Genomic DNA, 15,718 nt, shown 5'->3' on the forward strand with positions numbered 1-15,718 from the left:
GGAACAATCTACACAATAACAGCAATATTATAAAGATAATCAATATATGAAAGACTTAAGTAACTCTGGGCAATTGAATGGATGGACCACAGTTCCAAAGAACTCATGATATCAAATGACTTCCACAAATAGATAAGAAAACAGTGGTCTTAGGGTGTGTGTTGAAGCATAATTTTTTCTTTGTTTATTTTTCTTGCCCTTTTTTTTTTTGGAACATAGCTAATGTAAAAATGTTTTGTATGTCTTCATCTATATATATGTATATTTATACATATATATATAGGGTATTGCATTTCTTGCCTTTTCAATGGATAAAGAAAAATAATTTAGAACCAAAATGAATGTAAAATTTTAAAAAGAATGTAAGTTCCTTGACAGCAGGGATTATGTTTCTTTCTGCTTGGATTTGTATTCTCAGCTCTTAGGATCTTACTTAACATATGGCAAGTGTTGCTTGTTGACTTGACTGGACTTGAATGTTCTATATTACTGCTACTTTAACAGTCTCTATAATATTATGTTCATACTTTTTTTAGCTGCTCCGAAGCGTTTTCTCTTTAAACTGGTTATATAATTATTTAGCACAAAATTTTATTATTTTATTTTTAAATGTAAATTTAAATTTTTAAATGTTTTAATTAAAACATTAAATTTAAATATATATTTTTAAAATCCCAATTATTATGTGTAGCCATTTTTAAATTGTTTACATTTTTAAGGTTGTATCTTTCTTTTAACTAGCTTGTAACATCGAACTTATCAAAATGAATGCTGTTTTAGAAATACTTAAACCATGAATACTTATCCCAATTCCCATTCCCACTGACAAGTTGAGTCCCCAGAAGCTTGACCACAGAGCTCTCTCTCCCTCTCTCTCTCTCTCTCTCTCTCTCTCTCTCTCTCTCTCTCTCTCTCTCCCCCTTTCTCTTTCTCTGTCTTCCCTCCCTCTCCTTCATCCCTGTCTCTTTCTCAAGGATCTAGGGGTACGTACTTCTGAGAGGCCAGAGTACCACTGGCTCAGGCTCCCACAATTGTGCTTCTCCCAAAAGGTTATCAAGTGAAAATCAATTTGGTAGCTATGCCTTTTTCATAGAGAGGCATTTACTAAAGTAGTGCAGTAAGAATAGCTGGTACAAAACATCCCCCCAAGACATTCTCCCACAAAAACATACGGAGTCCAGGAGAAAGTGGTCTCAGATCTAGGGGGAACCTATGTAGAAAAATGGTAACACACTCTTTGTGCCTAAAAGAATTTCCCCTTGGGTATGTTATAGTTTTATTTTTGTTGGGTTTCATTGCAGATCCATGAATCTATGCTCATTCTGTCCTTGAATCTCAATGTAGATACCGCCACCAATTGATCCAGGGATGTCACTAGGACACCAATGGGAAGATAAAAAGTCCATAATACTCCAGACCTTGGGAAGCTTCCAAAGTCCTTGTCTTCCTTCAGGAGTAGGAGTTTGAGATCGGGGAGTAGAAAGGAGATCAACAATGAACCTGATCCAAGGCAATCTCAATAAACTTTGGATAGAAAATGCTATCTGCATCCAGAAGAATTATGGAGATTGAATGGAAATCAATACATGCTATGTTCACGTCTTTTTTCTGTGGGTTTTTTCCCCTCATTCATGCTTTTTCCCTTTAGTTCTAATTTTTATTTCTCAACATAATACATAAAGAAATGTGTATTAAAAAGATTAATATACATGGATAACCAGAAAAATAAAATAATTAATAAAAAAAAAAACAATGAAGCCTGATTTGAGACTTCTATTTCTCTCAAGTAGTTCATTTCATTTGTGTTAGCTAAGAATCATGCTGCTTCAACCCATCAAATGAATCTACTTCCAATTACTCTGATAATTTTTGGATGACCTCTGGGGGAGTCAAAGTTTCCTTAGCCCATCCTAATACATTGTTGTTTAATCATTCCACTGAAGGATTCTCTACATGTGGTTTAAAGTCTATGATTGATTGACTGATTGAGATGGATTTTAACTAGAGTATGAGATGGTTTTGACCTCATTCATACAAATCTAACAGATGTTACATGCAAAAATATTATCTAACTTTGTGTTTAAATAGTTCACATTCAAATGCACAGTGCAACAGCACAATTCAACCATGTCCTAATGGTGGTAGATGATGAAAGGGTATGATCTGGATGACATTCAAAATATTCTAATTTTACAATAATGCATTGATGGTAAAGTTGTGAATTGATTAAAAAAAACCATTTTAGAAAGTAATTTGGAATTTTTTTAAAAAGCAAATAAACTGTCTATGCTCTTGACCCAGAGTCTTCTAATAGCCATACACTCTCAAGAAAGTCAATAAGAAAAAAAGGACCCATCTATATCAAAAATACTTATAGCTACATTTTTTGTGGCGGCAAAAAAATAGAAATGAAATAAGTACCCCTCTATCGGGAACGGCTAAACAAGTTGGGGTGTGTAAATGTAATACAATACAATTGTGCCATAATAAATATTATGATAAATACAAAGTAGAATAAAAAGAGCTGATATAAAACAGAACTAGTCAAATAATATATATTGTTCTGGAAACAGCAAAAATGAAACACTTGAAATTGAATTCTGTGATTAAAATGATCAAGCTGGCTCCCAATCATCAATAGCTTTTAGGTCCACCACATCTGAGATCACAGGACCCTATGAAGAAGGGACAGGGAAGATTAAAAATGTGAGCGCCCCGCCATGCTGAACTGAGGATTTCAGGTGATCGTTGTATTCCAATTTTTCTAATGGCAAACTAGAACTCAATACCTTGCCCATCCATGGATCCTGAATGGAAGCTTACCAAAAGTCAGATGCACGTGATGGCAGAAACATCCCCAAAGCACTGATTCATCCAATTCAGAAGTGGAACCTGAGGATGTTGACTTCATTCTAGCATATCCCTTCTAATTATTTCTTATTAATATTGTTTATAGGTTGTTTGGTTATAGTTGTTTGGCTGTTGTCTCCCCCATTAATATGGCGAGTTTCTTAAGAAACTCAGAGGTCTTTTACCTCTTTTTGTATCTCCAGCACTTAGCACAATGCCTGTCACATAGCTGGCACTTAAAAATGTTTATTAAATTGACTTTTTATTCTCCAATGTCTGAAAAATGAAAGGCTTAATTAAGGTAGAAACTCCACAGGAGGTCGTGATTTCCATTGGGTGAACATGATATGGTCTAGATAGATATTAAAAACTAACTATGTGTCAGGTAATATGCTAAGGATTGATAATACAAATTTTAAAAATAAGATCAATGTGATTCAAGAAAATCACATTCCAATGAAAGAAAATAATACATAAACGGGAAATAGAAAAGGGAAAGGGGAAAATTTAGGGTTTCATTGTTGACCTAGGAGTTATGAAGGTGAAATACCATTTAGAACTACTGGAAAATTACAGAAAACTCTCTGTGACTGAGGCTCCCACCGCCCTCTTGGAAATTTTTCTGTTCTGTGCAGGATATTGTTAATTCACCGGCGATTACCTTTTCTGTGACTGCACGGTTTCTTTGTGGAACATACTAGATTTGCAAAGAAACTGTTAAACGGATCAGTCTCAGGTCCATTTCTTCCTCATGGGCCTTCCCCATGACTTTCCCCTCTTATCACATCTACCCCCTTACTCAGCTTTATTTGTTTTAATGCTTTTCCTGGGAGCTACAGGTTCCAAGGACTTCTGGTGACACTTTATTCTACCACCAACCTCTCGCTGATATTACATGTCTACAACCCAGGAACTTCCATCTTTCAACCTCTGCTTATAAGACAAAAGGTGCTGATTTACTCCAAGAAGGCACTTTAAATTTCATCCATATAAGGATCCAATAATGAAACAGTAGAAAGTCATTCTTAATTGTTCAGGCAATTGTTGATGATGAAAAAAAAAAAGATTTATGAAAACTTTTCATGTTCTCTCTCTCTTCTTCCTCCTTCTCCTATGTCTCCTTCCCTTTCTCCCTTCTCCCTCCCCCTTCCCTCCTTCCTTCTCCCCCTTCTTTCCTTCTCTCTCCTCTCTCCCTCCCTCCTTCCCTTCTTCTCTCTGTCTCTGTCTCTCTATCTGTCTCTGTCTCTGTCTTTCTGTTTCTGTCTCTGTCTCTGTCTCTTTCTGTCTCTCTGTCTTTCTGTTTCTGTCTGTCTCTCTTTGTCTCTCTGTGTGTGTCTCTCTCTGTCTCTGACTCTCTTTGTCTCTCTCTGTGTGTGTCTCTCTCTGTCTCTGTCTCTGTCTCTGTCTCTGTCTCTCTCTCTCTCTCTCTCTCACACACACACACACATTCACACTCTCTGTCTCTCTTACAGCTAGGCTTGCTACTGAGAGTTCCAGAGTGGGCTAAGATGGAGAGGGCAGGGTTTTTTCCTGTAGTGGCATCAGATAAACTCCTTCTGACTATGTTTTCCCCATTTTTAGGGACCAGGAACTAGCATCCCCCTCTTCGCCTTGACCCCTTAATACTAAATAACTTTTACAAAAAGAATATTTACCATGAGGGACTCTCACAGATTTTTTATTTGAGGTGATAGGGAACTAGTAGAGTTTATTTACTGACTGGGACTAGTTGCAGAGTTCCTACACATGCTCCGCAGTCTAAGGCACTTATTTCCCTTTGATATCAACCTAATTCTCCCAGAAGAAGGTTCCCAGCCTCTCCACACACAGAGGTTGCATGGGATCTGTGCATGTCCCGGACCCTGGCCAGACCAAGGGGAAATCTATTTGCAACATCCTGGAAGTGCAGACCAGAGAGAGAACAGTGGCCAGTTCCTCCTGAAATTGTCCAAGGCAGAACAGCTGAAGGTGATTTCTAAAATGAGTATTTCTTGAATAGTTTAGTTCTCCAAGGCAATCTGGCCATCTTGTGAAATAAGACTCTGCAGTAAATGGACTTTTCATTTATTTAATTACTCAAAGTTCCGTTCACATCTGCACAATTACAGAAAATAAGTCTGAAGGCTAGTAAAACACAATAAAATTTCAGTGAGTCAAGAACTAAGCCATTTATTCTACCACACTTCCAATGGAAAGCACGTGGTTCTGAGTGTTTGCTGTTCAGCTGATTACTTTTCTTTTGATTTAAAATGCTTTTGTTGTGTTAAGTCATGTGTATTAGAACTTTTAAAAATCGGTCAAGTACTCGGCTATTGTGGAGTGTGTCACACGATCCTCCACAAATCTCCTTCCACTCAATCTGTCACTTCTCTGAGATTCTTGAAGAACAGCACTGCACGGCCTATTCCAATGGATTATCCAAAGAATTATGGGAGTGATTGCACGTCTAGGACTATAAACATTGAGAACCAGAGGTGTAGGACAGCTGAACAATATCACCAGCCACTGAAGTATTTGGGACCGTCTCTGGCTTTGCCCCAGGTCTGGCATTTGCCCATTTGACACACTTGCTCCACTCATCGAAACTCCCGTCTCAGCAGCCTCTCTGAGGATGAAAGTTCCCGGCTTTCCATAAACCTGTGACAGAACAGAAGCTGGGAGTCTTTCTTGGGCCGCATCCGTAGTAGTTATGCCCTATAATCCTGTTGTCACTGGTCTGAAGGGAAGCCATCTAACTGCCTTCATCATAACTGACCCTCATCTTAGCAGCCAAGAATGATCACATAGCCGTGAACAAGGAAATCCTGTACAAAGATCGAGAGAAAAAGAGGCATCTAAACTGCATATCACTCATGGGAAGGAAACAAGACTAATAGGCCCAATTAGCAAGACCGTCTTCATAACATCCGCAATAGTGAAATGGTCATAGTAATACTAAATAGCAACAGTAAAAACAAAACAGGAAACATACAATTGGGTCTTTAATTTTTTTTATTTTAGATTTATCAATTATTTTTAGAATTCTCTTTTTTTTTTAAATTTTGAATTTTGAATTCTTTCTCCCTCCCACCTCTCCTCCAACCATTGTGAAGGTAAGAAATGTAATATCAATGACACATGTGAAACTGTGCAAAACATAAACACGCAATAATAATTTGTATTGCTAACATACAAAAGTGTTTGCAGTTATATACAAAAGAATTCATTTTGTCATCTGTTACACAGAGAATCACTCCTCCTTCTCCTCTTCTTCTCCTCCTCCTCCTCTCATCACCCACTCAGTACCTTCTTTTCTGCTAGTCTGTGGGAAGTATTTGACAAGCCGTAGAGCCATGTCCACATGCTTGTTGTGAGCTGGAGGAGCCGGGCTGGCTGGCCATACATTCAGGTCACCACAACCTCCTGCCTTGCTTCCCAGAGTGACCCAGAGCGGCTATTGGAATTCCCAGACACTATTGCAACAGATGTCCAGCTGAGGAAGGCGAGGGGCTGTGTCTGGGTACTCCGTACCCCACCCTCCAACCAAAGCAGCACTGGGGCTTGAGGTGCCCCGTGACTTTTTCACACAACACAAAAGCCTTCTAAGGTGATTAGCGAGTCCCCCCTTGCTGCACTGAGTGAGTGGCTCCCTCTCCCCTAGATCCCTCTAGCTGACTGAGTCCCTTCTATCCTTCTGCTCACCATACGGGTCCCATCTCCAGCAGGGCTGAGATGCACCTGGGCTCTCCTCTCAGGGGGCTCTTCCGGAAGCAGCCAGCTGCCTGGTGGCTAAGTGCATGGTGTAAACCAGGGGTCCTCAAACTTTTTAAATAGGGGGCCAGTTCACTATCCCTCAGACTGTTGGAGGCCAGATTATAGTAAAAACAAAAACTTTGTTTTGTGGGCCTTTAAATAAAGAAACTTCATAGCCCTGGGGGAGGGGGATAAACATCCTCAGCTGCCGCATCTGACCCGTGGGGGCCGCAGTTTGAAGACCCCTGGTGTAAACTGACTTTCCTCTAGTCCTCCAACTTAAATGTCCCCTGAGCCCCAAGGCTTCTGCTTAAGACCGTCACCATGTGAGAGACCTTAAAGGTGGCAAACGTGAGCCTCGGGCCATGGTTTGTTTCTGCCAGAGCCAAGGTTGTGTGCCTCTGTCTCCTCTGAGACATGGACTGTGTGTGAGCATTCACTTCTCCAAAGCACCATTTAAGAGGCAGATGTTCACAACATAACATTCTCACTCTTTTTGTTATTGTTTGCTTGCATTTTGTTTTTTTCTCATTTTTCCGCTTTAATTTGATTTTTCTTGTGCAGCAGGAGAATTGTATAAATCTGCATATATTGGATTTAAGATATTTTCCTAACATATTTAACATATATAGGACTACTTGCCATCTAAGGAAAGGTGTGGGGGAAGGAAGGGAAAGTGGAACACAAGGTTTTACAAGGGTTAATGTTGAAGAATTGTCCATGCAGATGTTTTCAAAAATAAAAAAGCTTTAATAAAGAAAAAAAGAGGCAGACGTGATTTTCACCCCAATCCCAGCCTGTGACACCATTCCTGGCAGAGCCATAGACATGTATTGTGAATGGTACAATTTCAGGTCTCAGGTCTCAGTATAATTTAGGCCTGTCAGCTTTGGATGTCTTGTAGGGGTGTGTGTGTGTGTGTGTGTGTGTGTGTGTGTGTGTGTGTGTTTGTGTGTGTGTTAGAATGGAAGCACCTATAGGGCAGGAACTGCTTCTTTTTTTCTTCCTGGTCCGAGGCCCTGTATCAATGCCAGAAACATAGTGGATGCTTCATAAAAGCTTGTGATTATAGACTGATAACATGCTTACTATTGGGCAGTTAAAATGCTCAGGTTATGTGGAGCTCTTTGGGATGATAAGAAGATGTTCTAGATGTCCTTATTCCTCCGCAAACTAATATTTCCTGCGGAGTTTCCTCTCAAAGTTTTCCTCCCCTTGGTCATTGAGAGTTGGGAGGAATGGATAAGTTTTGCAGCTGTCAGAGAAAGCAATAGCTCCTGATTGCCAGGCAGGTGAATAGCAATGGACTCTGGGAATTATCACCATCAATACAAGTGCAACCCAAGGAAGACTTCTCCTAACTATTTGGACATAGGACAGGGAAAGCTGCAGCCAGGAGCCTGCCAATCAGATGCTGGAACTTTATTCTGTCCTGAGACCTAAGTCAGAAGACTGAGATCACACTGGGAATGGAAAGGGAACATTTGGATTAGACAGGGAGCCAGAGTCCTCAATTGGGCACCGGCATTCCAAGAGCTAGATGTGGACTGGAAGGTCGCAAGACCTGTGAGAAACCCTGAGCACTTTCTGACTGCCTGGTACCACTGCTGCATTGCTATTACTGTTCCTGCTCATCCTGGACAATCCTTCACCACCATCCACCCCACCCTCCACCAGCTCAATATTTTATTCTCTTTCCATAATCTGTGGATGCAAGAGATGGGCTTTGGGATTTCACTGGGCAGATTCTCTGAAAATTTACCACATTTGCTAAACCTTACATGCATAAATAAATTGATTTGTTGTAGAAAATATTGATATATAGGGCCCAGATTGAGGTAGAAAATTTTCAGGAAAGCAGGAATGAAGATTCTAAAGTTACATATTGTCCCAATTTTTTTTTTTTACTATCCTGGGCAATTATTTTGTATCATACTCTAGAACAAAGAGATCATAAAAAAAGGAAAAGAACCCATATGTGCAAAAATGTTTGTGGCAGCCCTTTTGGTAGTGGCAACAAACTGGAAACTGAGTGGTGCCCATCTGTTGGAGAATGGCTGAATTAAGTTAAGGTATATGAATGTTATGGAATATTATTGTTCTGTAAGAAATGACCGGCAGGATGATTTCAGAAAGGCCTGGAGAGACTGACATGAACTGACGCTGAGGGAAGTGAGTAGAACTAGAAGAACACTGTGTGAAGCAACAGCAAGATTACACGACGACCAGTTCTGATGGATGTGACTCTTTTCAATAATGAGGTGATTCTGGCCACTTCCAATGGTCTTGTGATGAAGAGAGAAGACTTGGGAACTGTGTGGACCACAACATAGCATTTTCACTCTTTTTGTTCTTTGCTTACATTTTGTTTTCTTTCTCATTTTTTTGGTTTTTGATCTGATTTTTCTTGTGCAGCATGATAATTGTGGAAATATGCTTAGAAGAATTATGGGATCATTTGCTATCTAGGTGAGGGGTAGGGGGAATATAGGGAGAAAAAAATTTGGACACAAAGTTTTGCAGAGATGAATGTTGAAAATTATCTAAGCATGTGTTTTAAAAATAAAAAGCTTTAATTTGAAAAAAAATTAAAGAAAAAAGAAAAAGAAAAGAAATGATCAGGAGGCTGATTTCAGAAAGGCCTGGAAAGACCTTACACAAATTGATGCTAAGTGAAGTAAGTAAAACCAAGAGGACATTGTACACAGCAACAAGAAGATCATACAATGATCAGTTCTGATGGACGGGGCTCTTTTCAACAGTGAGGTGATGATTCAGGCCAATTCCAATAGACCTGTGATGGAGACAGTCATCTGCACCCAGAGAGAGAACTACAGAGACTGAATATGGATCACAACACAGCATTTTCATCTTTTTTGTTGTTGTTTGCTTTTTTCCTCCATTTTTTTTCCTTTTTGATCTGATTTTTCTTGTGCAGCAGGATAACTGTAGAAATATGTTTAACATATATTGGATTACTAGATGTCATGGGGAAGAGGTTGGGGAAGGGAGGAATAAAAATTTGCACACAGGGTTTTGCAAGGGTGAATGTTGAAAACTATCTTTGCAAATATTTTGAAAATAAAAAGCTGTTATTAAAAAAAAAAGAACACACCCAGAGGTGAGTAGTTTAAAAGAGTTGGGCCTTTTACATTGCACAAAGAAAATCTCTGTACAAGTCACAGGGATTTGACGGAACTGTGGGGCTGACGGCTTACAGGGTAGACTTTTTTTAGAGAGTTTGATTCTGAACCAGTCATGGGAATGGGTCAAGAATAGCAAGGGCCAGTTGGCTGAAGGCCAGCCCTCTCCCACTCCCCACTTAACCTGGCTCTCAGCCTATTCCAGGCTACTTTCTCTCCAATCCTAGGAGAGAAAGCTCTGGGTCTAAGCTGCTCTTTGTATAAAAAGAGAGCAGTCACAGGAATGTAAAAACAGAGACGGAGACAAAAGCACAGAGACTCCAAGAGATGAAGATGAAGAGAAGCTGAGACAGAAATAGTCAATCTAGTCCAGGAAGAATATTGACAAAAGGCCCTGGATCTGAAACAGACATGGAGACCCAGAGGGTCAAAAGCTCTGCGAGCGGTGCCCTTGTCCTCCAAAGTCTGTTCCTCCCTCCGGGTCCCCACTGGGGATTAGAGCAGCCACCAGACCTCGAGGGGGAGGGCAGAGTAATGAGCTTAGACCCTGTGACCCAGCTAATCCCTGGTGGCAGATGACAGTGGTCACAGATTCAGAGCCATTACTTGTCCCTTCCCAGACACTGCAGCCTTTCCAGCCTGGATCATAAGACCATATATTTATCCCAGGGAAAGGAGACTTCTTGCCCAAAGTTACCCAGGTAGTGATTGGCAGGGCTGGGATTTGGCCCCAAGTCACTCTGTCCCCGTCTTAACTGGGGATGGAGGCTGGCTGGGCAACCTGGAACTGTTCCCCAAGCCTAATGAACCTTACTGACAGCTGCGATGTGGGTGTCCTGGGAGCTCGTGACCACAAGCGCTTGTCCCCCTCTGCTATGGGACAGAGAGATACCCCGTGTTGGATGCCTCAAAGCCCCTGCCCCGAGCTGGGCAGCTCCCCACCCCCAGCCCACACCCTGGAGTCAGTCTTTACGTAATTCCCCCCTTCTCTGCTTCACCCTCCTTCCTTTGGACTTAAAGGATTCTGATAGATGAAGGAATCTGACCTGGAAGGAGACTCAGGTGACTAGTAGCCCTTGGTGACCCCAAGACTTGAAGGCCTGGGATGGTGTGCTTGGACCTTCAGAACTGTCATTGGCACTGAGGGCCTGTTCGCCTTGCACCTGCCTGCTCTGGGTAGCAGGGACCCAGCAGTCCCTTTCTGAGACTTGTTTTCCTTCTCTGAGAAATGGATTCAATCTCCCTTGTCCCTCCCTCTGTTCCTCCCAAGACTGGAGACCGGAGGTTGAGGAGGATGCACACCAGTTTAGCCTGAACACGCTGGTCTTTGGGGGGGGGCTGTCATCCAGCACTGGGGGTCCTACCTCAGACTCAAGGGTGGGAACCGCCACTAACTTAAAGAGATACGGGGGGCATAGATGGGAGGTTTCTGAACTGAGGAAGTGGCTCTCCTCTCCCCATTCTCCATTTATTTGGTCTGATTCAGTGTTCCATGAGCACCTGCTATTCAGGGAGATATTCTGGGGGCTGGGCTGGACTGCCCAGGATGCAGCACCCTCCCTCCATACTCTGTCAGTCAGTTTTTCTGCCTCACCCTTTCCCTATTTCAGCCCACCCTCCACTCAACTGACCAGAGTAAGCCTTCATTCAATAAACTACTAGTTCCCTGTCATCTCAGATAGAAAATCTGTGAGAGTCCCTCAGAACTGGTCCCCTTCCAAGCTTCCAAGCTACTTTCCTCTTCAATCCTCTGACTTGGGGCCAGAAGAGGTTGCCCCCTCTCCCTTTCTGGGGCTACCGAGGATGGGGGTGCAATGAGGGTGGGCCATTGACCACATGGCTCAGAGGAGTCTCAGAGGACAATGCCCCATCCCCTTGTACAGCAGCCCTCCACCCCCTGCTGGCTCCCCATCTCGAGGCCCATTCTCCCACCAGGACACCTGGGTGCTTTATCCTGGGTCACACCCCAGCCACAGGCTTCCTGGGAAGGGAAGGCGAGGTCTGTGAGGAGCAGATAAGTCCCTAGCAGTAGGTTGAGGGGGCTTATCCAGCCCAGGCAGGGCAGGAAGACCCCACCCTCACTGCCCCTCCCCTTTCCTGGCCTGCTTCTGAGGCTTTGATCACTAGGTCTGAGGGTTTGGGACATCTGGGCTCCCGGCAAGAACTGGCAGGTGCAGTGGAGGGAAGTCAGAGCAGTGCTTGGCCCTGGCAGGCCCTTCTTGTGCAGTCCCAAGGGAGGATCCCAGGGAGAAATCGGGCATTCTGGTTAATCTGCTGGTCTTAGGGGAAGGACTGAGAAACTGGGCGAGGGGCATCTCAAGGACTGGGGCTTCTGGACAGTGTCAGAAGTCAGGGAGGGTTAGAGGAGGTTCTAGTGCAGGGGGAGGTGCTCGCTGTGGGCCCCAGTTCCCAGCTTCAAGCCTGGCAGAGAATCCCTGTCTCTGGGATTCTTTCTGGGGTCCTCCTGGCCTTTGCTTGGAGCTGCATCAGCTAGAGGGAGCTTTAGGGGACGGAGGGCAGGCGCCCGGCCTGGGCCCCCTGGGATTCAAGCCATGAGACAGAGTAAACCTTAGTCTTCAGGGCCTCAGAAACAGGCTTGGGCCCCAGTCTCTCCCTCCCCCAAATCCACTGAGCAAAAAGCGTTGCAAGCAGCAGGAGCTTAATAAATGTGCCCTGAACATCCAGGCTACAGAGATGGCAGGGGGTGGCCGGGGGGGGACTGGGCCAATTCAGCACCATTTCTCAGGGTTGATATTATGGGGGAAGCAGGGAAGGGGCTTCTAGTATCAGCACAAGTTCCTGGGAACTGCCAAGGGGTGGGGGATGGAAAGTATCTGGTAGACCCAGAGGCCCATTAACTGCCCAGCACAGATACCAGATCCAGCCCCTGCTTGGGGGGAGGGACAAATGGGGGAATGTGGGTGGTTCCAATCTCAGTCGGGACACTCGAGTTGGGATCAGCTCAGAGTCGTGGTATCCCAACAGGAAGCCAGCAGCCTTTCCAGCGGCTTGCAGGCTGCTCACAGTTATAGCACAGTTATATAGGAGAGGGTGCTGTACAGACACTGTCTCCCTTTCCCTGCCTGTCTCTCTCTCCCCATCCCATGTGCTAACTCTCCGGATCAGCTCAGATGCAGGAGGCAGAGCTGTTCTCCAGCCCCGGGGTTCTGCACAGGGAGCTGGGAATCCAGACAGGGGAGAGCCGGATGTTCTCCTCACTGGGAGGTCCCTGCCTGAAGGGCTGGGAACCTGTGACTTAGGAGTCACAGCCGTGCATGAGCATCCAAAGAGCCAGTCCTGGGGGGTGGCTGGAGAAGTCCACAGTATGCAGAGAAACCCTATTCTTTCTCTGGCAAACTCCTGCTATTCGGTCCCCCTTCCTCCCCTCCAGCTCCTTTCCCCTAATATCTAAGCCTAAAGGAAGGAGAAGAGCCCCCAAATAACTACTCTTCCCTCCTTCCACCTCCACAGGATCCCAGACACGGCTCCCTTGCCATTCTCTCCATGTCCCAGAGAAGGCTGGCTTGGAGCCAGGCATCCTGCCCCTGGTACCTGGCCCAGTGGCCCAATAGATCCTAAGGAGCTTCCCAACTTTGGGTCTATCTTCATCCTCCCCGGCTCCCCTCTCTAAGTTCTCTCCTGGACTCACCTGGGCTGCAGATGGGGCTGTAGGTGAAAAGGGAGCTGAAAGGACAGGTAAGAAGGTGGTGCTGGGGGTGAGTGGACTAAGGAGAGGGGGATCTGGGGCCTCCAGGACAGTGCAGCACACACACACACACACACACACACACACACACACACACTCACACACACACACACACTCACTCACACACACACTCACACACCCTCTCACACACTCACTCACACACACTTACATACTCTCATACACTCACACACACACAAACTCTCTCTCACACACTCACTCACACACTTACACACACTCACATACTCTCTCACACACACACACACTCACACATATTCCACAGCCTCTTCCAACCCTTCCAGGATACACAGCAAGTCTCCCAACTGGGGACTACAAGTGGGACTGTTCAGAGGAGTTTCTCAGGAGCCAACCCATACACTGGAGAATCCCACACTGTCCCTCAGGAGTGACCGCCCAGCCTCTGTCCAAGGAGGGTGAGTTCGCTACCTCCCACGGATTCTGGGACATTCTGGGATTTGTAGGAAATGAGTTCTGTCCTCCAGGCAATTGGGCTTCTTTGTACTTGCCCCTGGTAGTCAGTCCTGGTCCTGTCCTCTGGGACCGAGAAGACAAAGGCTGATCCCTCCTTCACCTGACAGCTGTACGTGAGAACGCTTCTCATGTTCTCCCTGAACCTCCTTTTCTCCAGGGTCAGCTTCCCCACTTCCTCCAGGTAATCCCCATATGACAGCGATCCAATGCCCACCCCCAGCCCAACAGTCTCCTCGGCTCCCCTGCTGATCAGCAGCCTTCCCCTGGTGCCCAAATCTGAACCCAGAACGTGTTCTAGGGGCAGTCTGATCAGGACTACGAGCAGAGACAAGAAGGAAGGGGGAAGCGACTGGACCAGGAGGACCAGTTGGGGTTCTGAAGCCAACAAAGTTCTGTTAACTGTTGTACAATTACCTGGCACGGCTCCACAGAAGCCAGACTGGGGACAGAGCCCAGCGTTCACGATGGGCATTAATGTCACTATCTGTCAGCAGCAAGGAAGGCCCCCAGGAACACAATAGTGCCCCGTGAAGGTTCATCCCAACCAGTCTTCTCCAACTGAAAGCTGGAGACACGGCGAGGGGCTGGGCACTGATACCAGCTGTTGACTCATGGGCTCCCATAGTCAGTCAGTCAATTAATCAGAAAAGAGGTTGGGGGGGGGGGGGTAGAGCAGCAGGAAGTGAACTAGCCTTGGGGTCCTTGGGCCACACGGGGACGGACTTCCCGGTTCCTCTCTAGATTTTCTGAGGTTCCTTCCTTTGCCTCTGCTCTCATAACCAATCTATTCCCAACTGTTGTCACTTCAACTTCTCTACTGTTTCTCCATACCCACCCCTGGTCCTAGTCTACTGGAATAGCCACCAAACAGAGCTCCCTCCAGTCTAATCCATCCTTCATGCTGATTACTATCCTTTCTTGCACGAAAAGACTTCAGGTGACTTCCTGCTGCCTGCCAAGTAAAAATATCTCCAGAGCTTTGCAAGTTCCTGGCCTTTGGTAGGGGCTCAATAAATGTTTATCTAATTGACAGATTGATTGAAGAATCAAAACCTCAAAAGACCCAAAGGCTAGTGAGCAGAGCTACCTCAAGAAGAGGTAATGAGCTCCTCCAAACAGAGGCAGGATAATTACTTAGTAGGGTTCTTAAAGAAGCCCGTCCTTAATTTTATATATCTAGAGGCCTTATTGAATAAAATAAAGAGAAAGTCAATGAATTGGGCTTGCAACTAAAAAATTTGGAAAATGAACAAATTAAAAACCTCCAGTCAAACGCTAAACTTGAAATTCTAAAAATAAAGGGAGAGATTAATAAAATTGAAAATAAAAAACTATTGAATTAATAAATAAAACTAAGAGTTGGTTTTATGAAAAAAACCAACAAAATAGATAAACCCTTACTATTTACTAAATTTGACTAAAAAAAGGAAAGAGGAAAATCAAATTGTTAGTCTTAAAAATAAAAAGGGAGAACTCGGCACTAAGGAAGAGGAAATTAGAGCAATAATTAGGAGTTACTTTGCCCAACTTTATGCCAATAAATTCGATAACTTAAATGAAATGGAAGAATACCTTCAAAAATATAGCTTGCCCAGATTAAGAGGAAGAAGTAAATTAATTAAATAGTCCCATCTTAGAAAAAGAAATAGAACAAGCTATTAATCAACTCCCTAAGAAAAAAATCCCCAAGAAGAGAGTCCTTATTGTGAATACATCCAGCCATTCTGGAGAGCGATTTGGAACTATGCTCAAAATGTTATCAAATTGCGCATACCCTTTGATCCAGCAGTGTTTCTAC

This window comes from Sarcophilus harrisii, chromosome 4 (assembly GCF_902635505.1).
Source record: "Sarcophilus harrisii chromosome 4, mSarHar1.11, whole genome shotgun sequence".
NCBI lineage: Eukaryota > Metazoa > Chordata > Mammalia > Dasyuromorphia > Dasyuridae > Sarcophilus > Sarcophilus harrisii.